This window comes from Carassius carassius, chromosome 21 (genome assembly GCF_963082965.1).
Source record: "Carassius carassius chromosome 21, fCarCar2.1, whole genome shotgun sequence".
NCBI lineage: Eukaryota > Metazoa > Chordata > Actinopteri > Cypriniformes > Cyprinidae > Carassius > Carassius carassius.
The window spans coordinates 17,962,083-17,978,494 of record NC_081775.1 but is presented as its reverse complement, the minus strand read 5'-3'; positions in this window follow the sequence as shown (position 1 = coordinate 17,978,494).

Sequence of the window (16,412 nt, the reverse complement as noted above, 5' to 3'; positions counted from 1 at the left end):
ATTTTTTTACAATTAACAATACAAGAGCAAGTTGTAAAACAAGATCTTTGAAAGATATAAAGATCGACAAACAATTGAACTGAAATAGCATGCAAGTGTGTCTTGTTTCTTATTCCTAAATTGACATTTAAATTAAGGTTTTACTCTCATATGTAGCCTAATTCAGGACACATGCTATTGAATATAATTCAAATCTGTTAATAAATTAATTGAAATGTATGGACTTTTTCATCACAACTTCAAATTCGAGTGGTATGACAATTAGAGACTAGACTGTACAGAAATTGAAATCTACTATATTGATGTAGCCACTTAATGCTGATAAATAAAGTATAGAATAAAGTATAACAGTAATAAAAATTTGCACGGTTTGATGTGATATGAGATAATTTAGATTAAATCACCATTGGAAGCGTGATTTGTATAGTTTGTATTTTTTAGTTCAAGTATAGTTACACATTTATATATAGTATATTTTTTGTCAAAATCTGTCAGTAGGTTAGGTATTATGTGAAGCATTTGTATAGTTTTTTTTTTTTAGCTTATGTATAGGTAAACATTTATATATAGTACATTTTTAGTCAAAATCTGTCAGTAGGTTGTTTATAGGTTTATACTGTTTTACTTCATTGTTGTATGTCTGTATTTATGTAGCATCGTGATCCTATGAGGCACAATGTTTTGTTCCACTGTATGTCCACACATGTAGCGGAATGACAATAAAGCTCAATTTGACTTGACTTAAGTCACCTTGACTTGACTTAAGTGACCTTGACTAAATTTATTGTAATACTTTTTTCCTCAGTTGGTCAAAATAAATGTGGCAGACTTGCTACTTGTTCAGATGACGATATCTGGTGAAAATTCTTATTTGGGTGTTAGATTATATCATGATCTCTGTCGGATATTACTGTGAGTTTGCCTCTCTCCCTTCTTACTCTCCACAGATGTTTCCTGTTATTGTTGGAGGGTGCAATCCCTCCTCCCATCTGGGTTCTCTCTCTCACTGTTCTTTAATTTTATGTCTCTTTACCTCAATGTATACGCACATGCGCAGATGAAACATAAAGCTGAATCGGTGAAGAATGGTGGGGGACCTCTGTGGGCCCAGGTTACTGGGTTTAGTTTGTCCTATACTGAAAGTTGAAGTGTTCTATTGCCAATATTATGTCCAGTAATTGCTGACTATATGCTTACCTCAGCTAACTTGTTGTTTTGGCTCATAGTCAACAAATATAATTCATATCTCATTGGATAAACTAAAACACCACCCTTTGCAATGCAACGATATAATGTGTGAATTTAATAATAAACTTTGAAGACATTTGGGAGCAGACTAAAATGTTCATACTTCTTTCCATGGGCCCATGCAAGGACTGAGAATCGTCGGACGGCATTGAAAGATAAAGACAACAAAATATTTTAATTTAACTTTGGGTCATATATTCCGAGACATAGGCTACAATCTGTGGTTCTGAAGTACACTCCACACCTGTGCGGTGACTGACAGCCACACATAGCCTACTCCTCAAAACACTGAATTTATCTGCGCTGGAGCCGTGCCAGCGCACAACCCATGCAAGGAAGATAATTATGCAAAAAGCTGCAATTGCAGAAAATTATTGACAAAAACCTGCATTTCTCCCCTGTGTGTCTATATGTATCAGATTCATATAAGCTAACAACCTTAGCAACATTGTTTTTATGTTAGTAGTATTAGGCAATATTAATATAATAACCCCTAAGGTTTAGGTTAAGGTTAAAGTTTAAGGAAGAATAAGTGCATTATTAACTGCAAAATTATATTTTAATTTACTTTGAACCAACATGATTGGCTGTATTGCTCATATCAAACACTAGATGTCAGCATTAACCTTTTTTTAATAATGGCCAAAAGTCTCTTGTAAATCAAGTTTAATTTTATCATTAAATGCACTTGACTGAACACTCATATTATATAGTCACATTTACATTTAGCGGGGCTAATATAAATGTTAACCATCTGACGAGTTAAAATTAGTATCTTTATCTACTATTGTTTTGTTGTTGTTGTTGTTGTTGTTTTTAATTCTCTAACCCCTACACACACTCTCTGCCTCTCACTTTGATAAAGGTGATATGGGTGGATAGATGTTAAGAGTGTGTCTGTCTGTGCTAAAGAGGCTGCTTGAGGTTCTTATCAGTTCCTGCTTTTGCCTCTTATGACCCAGACAGACTGGAGAGCCCCTCTTCAGCTGCCTGCCCTCCCCAGGATGAGTGCACCCTGCCGGGCCAACACTCCATCATTAGACCCTAATCTTCACCTGTAGAGGAATTCTCCAGCCATATAAGCCATTCTCTTACTACTGTGTGCACAACAGATGAGGCCAAGTGTTCTATAGCCGGCATTTGAGTGTGTGTATGTGTGCGTGTGTGTAGGATAGATGAAGTCTAAATTTGTGGTTGTTTATGTAAGTAGTTTGCATGAAGGGTGTGTCTGTCTTTGGTCTCTTTCTCTGGAAAGATGTTAAAGCTTCTCATCTCCTTCTGGCTTTGATGCTTTAAGACTCCGTTTTTATAGACTGTTTGGACTGATAATCTCTCTGTTTACAAGCTTTACCTTTATTTACAGCACTGTTTACGAGCTATTCTTCCTCTGAGTATTGGAAAAGAGAGCAGGAAGGAGGAGGGAGAGTGGGAGATGACAGGAAAGGAAAGAGTGTTTGTGAAGGAATGCTAAAGTGGTGATGGGCAGGTTATGGTGTTTATGTGTATGTGAGCGAATGTGTATTGTAGACTGTAAAACTAGGAAAGTCATGAGAAGGTTAAGAGCCATGCTGTACTTCTCCCCCAAAAAAGTCCCTGTCAATCATCATTATGAGCCTGTATAAGCAGCACTCAGTGCACCGTCCCAGCGTCAATTCTTCTGGCATCCCTCCACCTCCCCATCTCCTCTATTTCTGTTATTTTCCCTCCAGGTAGTACTGCAATGGGGAGTTGAACTCAAGGGGGAGTGCTCAAGCCAATCCTCAGGTCGAGCCTCCATTAAGGACAGCAAACCAAGTTTGTTTACCATTAACCATCAGGACAGGATAGGCAGGTGAACTTGTGAAATGGTTTGATCTGATCTCTCTATCAGTGACATGAGCTTAACTCTTTCTTTGTGAAGTGACTTGTCCTAAGCTGGTCTCACTCATTGAGTTTGTCCTTTTTTATTGACAGTGATTTGAGCTGATCTCTGCCCCTGAGCTAATTCCTCATTCAGTGACAGTGATTTTAGCTGATCCTTCTTTTTGAGCTGATCTCATTTTCAGTACAGTGATCGAAGCTGATCTCTCTATCAGGGACAGCGATTTAAGCTGATATTTCTCCTTGAGCTGATCTGTAAGTGACAGTGATTTAAGCAGATCCTTCTCTTTGAGGGGATCCCCTTTACATCGACAGTGATTTGAGCTGATTTCTTTATTTGACCAAACCTTTTTCTTTATAACAGTGACTTTAGCTGATCCTTGTAATTGAGCTAATTCCTCATTCTGTGACAGTGATTTTAGCTGATCCTTCTCTTTGAGCTGATCTCATTTTCAGTACAGTGATCGAAGCTGATCTCTCTATCAGTGACAGTGATTTGAGCTGATATTTCACCTTGAGCTGATCTTTCTGTTAGTGACAGTGATTTCAGACAGTGATTTCTCTCTTTTAGCTGATCTACTTTTCAGTACAGTGATTTGAGCTGACCTTTCAGTCAGTGACAGTGATTTTAGACAGCGATTTCTCTCTTTGAGCTGATCCCCCTCACAGTACAGTGATTCAAACTGATCTCTCTGTTTGATTTGAGCTGATTACTCTATATGAACAAATCGTTTTTTATTCTTTATTTTTTTCTGATGGTGACTTTAGTTGATCCCTCTCATTGAGCTGATTTCTCATTCAGTGACAGTGATTTGAGCTTATCTCTGTCTGTGACAGTGATCCTTCTCCTACATAGTTCAGACTCTCTCTGTGGCAGTGACTGATCCCTCTTCTGTGTAACTCTCTCTCTTGTCTCTTTTCTGTTAATAGATGGTAAACGTCTGTGTGAACAGAGCAATGGGATCCAGAGCAGAAAAAAAATGTTTACAACTCTGTGATCTATCGACCATTAACGACAGGCTTAAAGCAGCCAACCCACATATCTCAGCATAACTCTGCACACCATGGAGAATATCACTGCATGATGGATTCACCAGTGTAAATTAGAGTGCTGTGTGCATGTGTTTAGTAGTACATATGTATACTGGCATGGCTGGTTTCCTTCTAGATTACAGAAATGTCATTACATAAGACAGAACTCTTTTGGATGTATGTCTGACTGTCTCTCTGTGTGTTTGTGTGTGTGGGTGGAGTGAGATGAATTACATTGACACATGTGATATTAGCGTAGCTAATAGGGCACATTCTGAATCAAGCATTGTAGACTGAGGCTCAAAACTGTTAAGAAGAGCACCCAAAATAGTGCTGATCGTGCTGAAGAAGTAAGGATTTTTATTGGACCTCTGTGCAGATGGTGAATCATTAATATTTTGTTAGGTTTCCAAGAAAGTTTAGACTGTACATTTTATACCTGTATATCTTTATGTTTATTTTCTCATTTAGCATATAGATATAGTCTCAAAGCTAACAAACAGGCACCAAAGATCACAATCCCTAAACTGATTTCTATATGATTCAGTGCAACCACAAAACTTCATGGCAGGGCATTTCACAATTCAGTTTATATTAATGAATATAAATGTTCTCTAACATAATAATATAAGTGTGCAAAACTGTCAGATCATAATCAGGAAACATCACCCACAGAATTCCGCATGTGTTTTAGTGTAAAATCCAGCATGATTGAACCTCTGTATGACTGCAGGATACAGGGTCTGGGAGGGAAAATGTTCAAAGAGTTCAAAGGAACTGGTATTAGTCTTGATTTTGTATTAGTGATTTGAAATGGCCCTCAGAGGGAAGAGATCCTTATCGCAGAGCGGGTCTACCTCACATCAGCACATGTAGGCTGTGTGAAGATCAAAAACCAACATGAGGGTAGAAAAACTCAAACAAATCCAAAGCAAAATACAGAAATGCCAAAACATCTCTGTCTGCATTTAACTTTTAGGAGATTTAACTTTAAAGTGCCAATTATCTGTGCAAGACTCCCAAGATTGTCATTTATCATCAATTTATCACTGATGCACGAAATATATGACCTGTTAAGTGTTTTTAGGGTTCTGGACTACATAACTACAAGTAAAAATATAATATTTTGTAGTGGCTTCACAGTAATCGCAAAAATAAAAATAAAAACCTTCTTTGGTTTTATGTTGCTGTGAATTGTGTATACAGATTTACAGATGAATGAATTACTACTAAACTGTGCTTTTGTAAAGTGAGTTATTTTAGTGAATCCGTTTGATAGGTCAGATGATGTGCAGGACAGCATTTATTTTTTTATTTTTTTTCTTAGCAGTAAACAAGTCCTGGCGCAACCTCTCTCACTCTCTGTCTCTGTTTGTATCCCTTCTATCTCACTTTCCTCGCAAGAGTATTGCCTCTCTCTATATATAGTAATAAATGTGAAAAAATGTTTAAAAAGAATACATAAATAAATAAATATTACAAAATAAAAATAATATTTAGAAAATAAAATACTGTTTGATGTGCTGCACAGCATTACGTTTTTTGTTTTTTTCTTAGCTGTTCATCAATTCCTGTCTTTGGTGCACTGGGTAGGTTGCCTCAAGACTGATATCTGAATGATCTTAGGACTGATGTGTTAAAATGAATGCAAAGATATGCCGCTGTTATCAATGCAAGGTTATAGGGTTAGACACCTGAAAAAGGCACACACACACACACACACACACACACACACATTTGCACACACAAACACTCAGTGATAGCATGGACTGGTGTGAAAAGTGACAGTTGGCAGGTGAAAAGAAACAAATGTCAAGTAGCAGGAATCTATCTATCTATCTATCTATCTATCTATCTATCTATCTATCTATCTATCTATCTATCTATCTATCTATCTATCTATCTATCTATCTATCTATCTAGATGTGCTTGCTGGTCTGTCTGAACATAAATATGCCAGCACACATAGCATTGTGCTGATGCTGTGTAGGGCTGCGCTGGGTTGTATGTGTCTGTCTGCCTGCCGTCGGTTTGCTGTCTGTGAGTGTGATGAGGTGTGAAGTAACGCAGCCAGTTGTTTACAAACAGACGTGCGGCTTGACAGGGTGATGCTCTTGTTGTTTGTGTTTGGCGTTCCATTGAGGCTGGCGGACACTGACCCAGGGCGAGAGGAGTCGGCGGAGAGCGGGGAGTGTTTGAAAAGATGCAGATAAGTGGAGAGCAACATTCCGTATGCTGACCGGAGGCGTCTGAGAGGCAGAACACTCACACAGGATCAAATCCAGCCTCTGCTTTGACTCCGATGGTCTGGACCACAGAATATTTTCAGTTCGAGCTTATGGCCTAGATGCTGACTGACTGAGGCCTGCAAAACATTCCCCTCAATATCTAGATCAGCTGAGCAATATAAAATACCCTTTTTTATTTTAATATACATTTAAAAATGTAATTTATTCCTGTGATGCAAAGCTGAATTTTCAGCAGCCATTACTCCAGTGTCAGTGTTACATGATCTTTCAGAAATCATTCTAATATGCTAATTTGCGGCTGAATTTTGAATATTTTCAATGTTAAAAATAGTTACTTTTACATTACATTTAGTCATTTAGCAAATGCTTTTATCCAAAGCAACTTACAAATGAGGACAATACAAAACAATAGAAATCAACAAAAGAGTAATAATATGTGACCCTGGACCATAAAACCAGTCATAAGTCACTGGGGTATATTTGTAACCATAGCCAACAATATTTTATTGGTCAAAATTATAGTTCTTTTTATTTTATGCCAAAAATCATTAGGATATTAAATAAAGATCACGTTCCATGAAAATATTTTGTAAATTTGCTAATTTCTGATTATATTTGTTTTGCTCCCTCAGATTCCAGATTTTAAATTAGTTGTATCTCAGCCAAATATTATCATATCCTAACAAACCATACATCAATGGAAAGCTCAGTTTCAAAAAAATGGATCCTTATGACTGCTTTTTTGTTCCAGGGTCACATATGTAAGTGCTGTGACAAGTCTCAGTTAGCCTAAATGAAAAATAAAACAAGTAAGAAAGAATAGAAAAATAATAGAGAATGCTAGTTTTAGGTGGTAATTTTTCTAATAAATAAAAAGAAAACAAGTAGTGAGCATAGAAATACAATAGAGATGATGCTCATTATTTTTGTTGAAAGCTTGATAAATGTTTTTTCAGGATTCTTTGTGGAATAGAAAGTCCAACAACAACAACAACAGCATATGAAACAGAATTATATGTATATTATACATTTCTTTGTTACTTTTGATCAACCATTGTTTCCTTGCTGTATAAAGTATTAATTTATTTAAAATAAAGATACAAATAAATAATCTTTCTGACCCCAAACATTTGAATGGTAGTGTGTATCAGATCAGACATGTATACAGTATTTTATGCTTGCCTGTATCTATAAGTGATACTTTTGCACTATTACAAATTTATTTGTGACCTTTTTGTGTGTATTTCTCATAATTGCAACCTCGCAATGTCCATTGGTCGAGCTGATGTTGCTGTGTTTGCCGTGTTGAGATGCTTATAGGGGTCATATGATGTTTGCTAAAATGAACGTTATTTAGTGTATTTGGTGTAATGAAATGTGTTTATGCACTTTAAGGTTGAAAATAACCCCCATTATTTTCCACATAATGTACATTATCTCTCTATTAGTGCTATTGGATCTTAGCGCTGTGTTTGACACTATTGACCACAACATTCTTTTGCATAGACTATAAAACTTTGTGGCCATTAATGGAAGTGCAATAGCATGGTTTAAATCGTACTTAAATGACCGCCATCTATTTGTAGCAGTGAATGAAGAGTTATCAAATCGATCACAATTGCAGTATTGAGTACCTCAAGGCTCAGTACTAGGGCCATTACTCTTCACGCTTTACATGTTACCCTTCCTTGGGAGATATCATCAGGAAACACTGTGTTAGCTTTCACTTTTATGCTGATGATACTCAGCTCTATATTTCTTCGCGGCCCGGCGAAACATACCAATTTGAAAAATTAACAGAATGCAAGTCGATGATGAGTAATTTCTTACTGCTAAATTCTGGAAAAAAAACAGAGGTGTTAATTATAGGACCTAAAAACTCTGCATGTAATAACCTAGAACACTAAGACTTGATGGCTGCTCTGTGAATTCTTCGTCATCAGTTAGAAACCTAGGTGTGCTATTTGATAGCAATCTTTCCTTAGAAATCCACATTTCTAGCATTTGTAAAAAATAATTTTTCCATCTCAAAAATATATCTAAATTACAACCTATGCTCTGAATGTCAAATGTAGAAATGTTAATCCATGCATTTATGACCTCAAGGTTATATTATTGTAATGCTTTATTGGGTGGTTGTTCTGCACGCTTAATAAACAAACTCCAGCAAGTCCAAAATGCAGCAGCTAGAGTTCTTAATAGAACCAGGAAGTATGACCATATTAGCCCGGGTTCTAACACTGGCTCCCTATCAAACATCGTATAGATTTTAAAATCTTGCTTATTACTTATTAGTAGAAGAATGGCATCTACGCTAATATAAGTCTGTTTCTCTCTTATTCAGAGGACACCATAGCCACCAGATCCAGTCTGTGTCCAAATCAGAGGGTCACTGCAGTCACCCGGATCCAGTATGTATCCAGCCCAGATGGTGGATCAGCACCTAAAAAGGACCTCTACATCATTGAAAGACAGCGTAGACCAGGACAACTAGAGCCCCAGATACAGATCCCCTGTAAAGACCTTGCCTCAGACGACCACCAGGAAAAGACCACAGGAAACAGAAGATTTTTCTGCACAATCTGACTTTGCTGCAGCCTGGAATTGAACTGATGGTTTCGTCTGGCTAGACGAACTGGCCCCCTGACTGAGCCTGGTTTCTCCCATGGTTTTTTCTCCATTCTGTCACCGATGGGGTTTTGGTTCCTTGCCGCTGTTGCCTCTGGCTTGCATAGTTGGGGGTCACTTCATTTACAGTGATATCATTGACTTGATTGCAAATGATCGCACAGATACTATTTAAACTGAATTGAGCTGTATGATGACATCACTGAATTCAATGATGAACTGCCTTTAACTGTCACTTTGCATTATTGACACATTGTTTTCCTAATAAATGTTGTTCAGTTGCTTTGACACTATTTTTTTTTGTTTAAAGCGCTATATAAATTAAGGTGACTTGACTTGACTTATTGCTTCTCCTCTATGCCCCGCTTTTCTGAAATGCATAGATTTTTACAAAGCTTATCGTTCTGAAAAGCGAGGTGTGCTCTGATTGGCCAGCTAACCTGTGCTTTGTGATTGGCCGAATACCTTAAGCATGTGATGGAAATGTTATACACTCCTCACCATATTGTGATGCCATGTTCTGGTGCACTGAGACAAAAACAATACAACCCATTACAAACGAGGCATTTGTTGCATTCAGTGGGGACACAATTATTGATTATTATGATTTATCCTGTCTTTTTACGTGTTGCGTTACATAAAAACAAACAACTAACACTGCTCTACACTGCTCAAAACTCGCATTTGAATAGTCAGTGGCAAATCCTTTAAATATGATATAGGCTGTGAGTCAGCATTATTTGTCAGAACATCTGCATTGTAGGCTACTCTCCCAGGAAACAGTCCTTGTCCTCCATAAAATGCGCTGCACACATCTGAATATTTGGATTGAAATGTTCTGGAACAGTGTTGTAAACAACTTAACCACTGATCTCTAGTTGTGTCCTCTTTTGGAAGGCCAAACAAAGTAGTTTCACTTTCATAATGAAACACACAGCGTCTCAACAACATGACAGCGGTGGCAGCAACAATAGTACAGCGAGAATCAAAGTTACGCCTTATTTCTTTGCGTGAACATTTGGGCGGTGTTATGCAACTCTTCCTACACAGTGACGTTAAAGGGCATGGATGAGTATAAACTTTTAAATACAATATCTCTTTGGGTTTGAGTCTTTAGTCTTTGCAACTTTATGGATCTTATCTATTCACTAACTGCTTGTAATACTCCAATGAGAAAGGAAAACTTGAAATCACATCATATGGCCCCTTTAAACAAACAGAACAGTGTTTTGATAGCGCCACAGTGTTTACAGCTTTTGGGTAAATCAACCTACAAACAGCTTACTTTTACTTGTCTCTGTATATCAAGCTGAGATGGGAGAAAGTCTGTGTGTGTGGACGTGAGGAACACACAGCAAGCAAAAGGAGTCTGGCATAAGCTGTCAGTTCACTACAGCCACATCACAGACAGAGAAATAAGACAAAGAGGGTACGTACAGAGGGACCACCAAGGGTTCTATTAAAAGCACATGGTAGGTGGAGGGCAGACTATGTTCTGGTTTAGGGGCTGTGGAACAGCACGACCAGGCCTGTGAGATCTTCGTAATCTACAACAGAACAGACCACCTTAACCTCCGCCCTCCCCCTTCTCTCTTTCATTTCCTTCTCTTCTATCAGTCTAATCTCTCCTTACGCACTGGTGCATTTTAGTCATTTAAACCATTTTTCTCCGAATTTATTAATGATAATGATTCACTATCTCTCATTCTGTCAAACGTCGGATGTTAACTCAACTCTGAGGAGAAAATTGGCGTGGTAGAGCGATCTGGTCAGTGGCCTCTCTTTCGACCGCTCTCACTCTTTTTCTCTCTCAGGTGAAATATGGCTGGAGTTGGGTAAACGTTTTTTGGCCTTCTCAGCGGCTGACTCCATTTGAAATGGAGATCGGTTTCACGCTGCTTGCAAAATCATAACTCAGGCAGGCAGGAGGAGAAGCCAGACACTGGCCAGAAACGAGGCCCAGAGATTCGAAATGCTCAGTCAGTCTTCTCTGCAGGTACAGAAAACAGCAGCAGAGATGCACAGGAGTCCAGCTCAGGTCAGAGGGTCCGTGTCCCTACAGCAACCTGCTCTCAGTCATACAGCAAAAAAACTATTTCTGAGCCCTTTTCAGGAGGAGGAGAGTTTGCCTAGAGAAGCGCAAGATCATTTATAGTCCATCCATCCATCTATATGTTTGTCTATTTATCTATCATCAAATTGTTCTATCTTTTTATAGCTCATTCTGCCTATAGCTATTGTTTTATTATTCTACATATCTAATATATATATATTGTTCTACAGTAGCTATCATTCTATTGTTTTATCAGTTTATCATTTTATCTTTCATTATGCTGCTCTATCGATCTATCATTCTCTTTTTCTTGGTGTTGATCTTTGGTCTGGATGTTCTTCCAACTCATGTGTAGCACACAGAGAGGAAAAGACTACGAAACATACTCTGTTCTATCACATCAAAATGACATCAGCAGAGAAATATCACCATCTCAGGAAACAAAGGTGCTGCAATCCTCTAATATCACCTGCCAATAGTTTTAACACACGGCTAAGAAATCCCGCCAAATGCGATATCTCTCTTTCTCTCTGCTTCTATCACTCTCTCTCACCATTTGTCTCTGGAGAATGATGAAAGGAACACAAATCATTCAGCTGTAGTGGACGTTCAGAGGAATAACAGTTTGATTTTTTGGAAAAATGATTTCTCGAAGTGTTATCTGGCAGGAGTGATGAAATATGAGCACTTCTAAGCACAGATCTCTCTATCAGATCCAAACCACAGAAATATGAAGCTTTTGGATATTTGTATGAGTAGTTCATTTGCATATACCTAAACTATTAATGAGTTACTCAGTCAAGTCCAGTCAAAAACTTTATCAGTTTTTTTTTTCAAGCTCATTGGTTATTGTATTGTAATATTCATAATCATGATGCTGTTGAATCCATATTTAGACAAAGATCCAGTGCAAATATAGTATGGAAGATTGAGCTGAGACATACATGACCTTTCTCTTAAAAAATGTATAAAACAATATGAACTTCATCTTAGATGTCAACTTGTAAAGAATGAATGAAAATCAGGAATATATTAGAAAATGTGAACCACTGCCATAAGCAAATTGCAGATTCGACTTTCCGCTGATTAGAGTTATAATTTAACACAGAAAATACATAAGTCAGATACACTCATATTACTTTAGTCACACACAATTGTAATGAATAATCCTTTGCTTCTTTGATAGCCATGCCAATACAGCCTTATCAGTTTGATCTTAAATGAGAAAGAGAGAAAGAGGCATCAACAAAGACAACGAGAGTTTGTATAAATCGAAACAGAATATGTTTCTGCGGTGTGCTGGTTGATCTGTGGTGTAGAGCTGGTCCGTCCTGGCTCGAATATCAAAGCTTTCCTGTAGCCTGTTCTACATTCAGGCTACACACACACACACACACACACCTGCAGCAAGTTAGAAATGGTGTCATCTCTCAGAGAGTGTGGTTCTCTCTCTCTCTCTCAGCTTTCTTATGTTGACCCCCTCCAGGGTGAAACATCATGTGCGGCCCTTAGAGTATCTACACACACACAAACAAAAACATATATCCATGTAGCATTACAAACAGTTCTGGTCCTGGTACTTTTGTTCTTAAAGGAATAGTCATTCCAAACAATGTTTTGAAGAACAGTAAGGGTTCAAACTAAATGGACTCAGTTAACTTCCATGTATGTATATATATATATATATATATATATATATATATACATAGAGAGAGAGAGAGAGAGAGAGAGAGAGAGAGAGACAGAGAGACATTTTTCAAAATACATGTATATGTCCAAAGAACAAACAACTTGATGACAACTTTTATTTTTGGTGGAAGGATCAATTTAATGGGACTTTTTGTTTAACTTTGACTTGCTTAATTGCCATTAAATACAATATTTGTATGTTCTCAGAAATCACATTGTAATTTGATTAATTAAATCTTATTTAAACTAAGATTCACTTTAAGGTTTTGTTTCGACAGGTGGCAAAAATCTGATTTTTGGATGTGATCCTGATAGTTGCAACTCGATCTCATAGCACTTCATAAATATTTTGTGAGGTGGCTAATTCATACAAATTTGCACAACCAAAGCAAAATTTGTAAAAAATCATACTTATTTTATGAGGTGCCTAATTCATAGGAATTCTTGCAAAGGACCACCCCTAACCCCGTCCCTAAACCTACCCCTCACACAAATCCTACTAGTGAGGTCATACAAATGTGTACGAATTAGCCACCTCATGACATGCATACAAATTGGTTGTGAGATAGCGTTGGCTTGTTCAAAGTCTAAATCGGCACAAACATGAAATTACATTTTTTTCATGAATGTGGTTTAAAATCAGAGCTAAAAAAGTGTGAACAGACTGTATTTCAAATAGTTTTTTTGTCTCTTTGGTTGAATGAGACTCTGATACCATACTCCAAACAGTGCTGATACATCGTGGCATTGATTTACAATGTATTGAATGATGAGTGAATGTTTCTGTGTTAGTATACTGTATGAATGTGTAAACCCACTTTCTTAAATGTGCCTTGTAAATGTAAATTTAGCAGCACATGAAGGACACAAGCATAGACAGTGAGTTGCTGTCAATTTCTGTCTTTTGGCTTCATCTTGATCCTTATTAAAAATCAGGTTTGAAAACAAATCAGAATTTTGTGCAGTGTGAACAAAGCCTTAATCTAACTTCACTTCATATCACTTCCATTTTGTTTAAAATTCATCTGCTTCACCTTTCACAATCAGCTGACATCCAGTCCACATGTATTTGCAGATATACTCCGCAGTTACAGTTTTTCTCAGTTGCTTTGATACATTACTCAAATCATCCTTGAGATTTGCAAAACAGTAAGTGCATTTCTCAAAACAACTCGTACAAATAGCAAAACACAATGGATTACCTGCAAAAGCCAGTCTCTTGCTCAAAATCCTTAGTTCATCGCTCAAAAATAAATATCTGTGTCAATGAACATGTCAGTGTCATCAGAATGACAAGTCCTTGTGTCATAGTTTATGGATAAGACAAATCAAATCGCTTAGTCATGTTGTCAATTTAACAGTGTACTCTGGAGGGATGTTCTGATGTAAACTATGGCAACATTTTAGATGACAGTTACTGTTTTGAACAGTATACCATATGCTTATGTATGCCATAAATCCATTTCAAAAGTACACATTTACACATTACTGTATGTGGGATATTGATTGAAAGAGACTGGATAGAATTCCCAGTTACACTTTTACTAGTGGTCTGACCCAAAAAATAACAAAAATAAAAAAAACTAAAAAACAACAAATAAAAAAAAAAACCTTTACAATGTCATTGTGATATAGAAAAGGAAAAAGAAATATGGGCACAAAGATGAAAATAAGTCAATTTTCAGAATCTGTAACTCTTGTGTTGCCCTCTTTCTATACAGTATAAGCTTTCCAACTGAAGATTCATGAGATGAACTTTTGAGCTATTTCAGAGAAATGGTTTATCATTGGTTGATCTACATTCTCTTTATTAGTAAAGATTCACTTGCACAATTCATGTCAAATTGACAAAAAGTATATTAATACAGTTTTTCTCTGTCACTTTGGTGCATTTTTCAAAACAGAAATGAAATTCTCAAAACTACTTGTACAACCTCCACATCATCTAGTCATTTATACACATCATAAAACCAGTTTCTCATTCTTTTGAACAAGTTGCTATTGCTTTTGTACATTCATGCAATTGATTACGCACATTTATCTGCAGTTTCCTACATTATCAGTTGCTAATGTCATGTCGCTCAAAATGTATTATATAGTTTTCTGTGCAATAGTCTTACCCCTCAAAACATCTACTCTTTAGTTCATCGTATAAGTCATTAAATGCAAAATGGTTAATCTAGTTGTCATAAGATGCCAAGCACATATCTTTTTTTACACATTATTAGTAAGACTTTTTGTAAATTTGGCATGAATTGTGCAAGTGAATCTTTTCTAATGAAGAGAATGTAGATGATAAACCGATGATAAACCATTTCTCTAAAATAGCTCAAAGGTTCATCTCATGAATCTTCAGTTGGAAAGCTTGTACTGTATAGACAGAGGACAACACAAGAAAATGGACTTATTTTCATCTTTGTGCCCATATTTCCTTTTCCTTTTCTATATCACAAAAACATTGTAAAGGATATATTTTTGTATTCATTTATTTTTGGTCAGACCACTAGTAAAAGTGTAACTGTGAATTCTATCCAGTCTCTTTCAATCAATATCCCACATACAGTAATGTGTAAATGTACACTTTTGAAATGTATATATGGCATACATATGCATATGGAATACTGTCAATACAGTATTTTACATCAGAACATCTCTCCAAAGTACACTGTTATATTGACAACATGACTAAGCATTTTGACTGTCTTATCCGTAAACTATGACACAAGGACTTGTCATTCTGATGACACTGACATGTTCATTGACACAGATATTTATTTTTGAGCGATGAACTAAGGATTTTGAGCAAGAGACTGGCTTTTGCAGGTAAACCATTGTGTTTTGCTATTTGTACGAGTTGTTTTGAGAAATGCACTTACTGTTTTGCAAATCTCAAGGATGATTAGAGAAATGTACCAAAGCAACTGAGAAAAACTGTAATGTGTAAAAAAAAAAAATAAAATAAGTGTGCTTGGCAGTTTATGACAACTAGATTAACCATTTTGCATTTAATGACTTATACGATGAACTAAAGACTAGATGTTTTGAGCGGTAAGATTATTGCACAGAAAACTATGTAAAACATTTTGAGCAACATGACATTAGCAACTGATAATGTAGGAAACCGCAGATAAATGTGCGTAATCAATTGCATGAATGTACAAAAGCAATAGCAACTTGTTCAAAAGAATGAGAATCTGGTTTTATGATGTGTATAGATGACTAGATGATGTGGAGGTTGTACAAGTAGTTTTGAGAATTTCATTTCTGTTTTGAGAAATGCACCAAAGTGACTGAGAAAAACTGTACACGTGTAGGCCGTCACATGACTGTGCAGCAGTTTGGAATTCAGCATCCTCTTGTAGTGCAAGAGATCAGAGCAAATTCTGCTAAATAAACAGCTCCGCTTCAACAAACCGGCCCGCACCGTGCGAAAGAGTGAGCGAGTGAGAGACAGAAAGGGAAAGTGAGGCACATTCACAGACACATCAACACACTGACCCTGCACAGAGCTGACAGCACTGCTGACGAAGACACATTAACTCTCTCACACACACACGCATTATACACCATGAGGCACTGTGACATGTTGGACATGAGCAGTGAATGAGCAGATGTGATCTTATACAGATCACTGGGGCTGTTTCTTCCTGCTG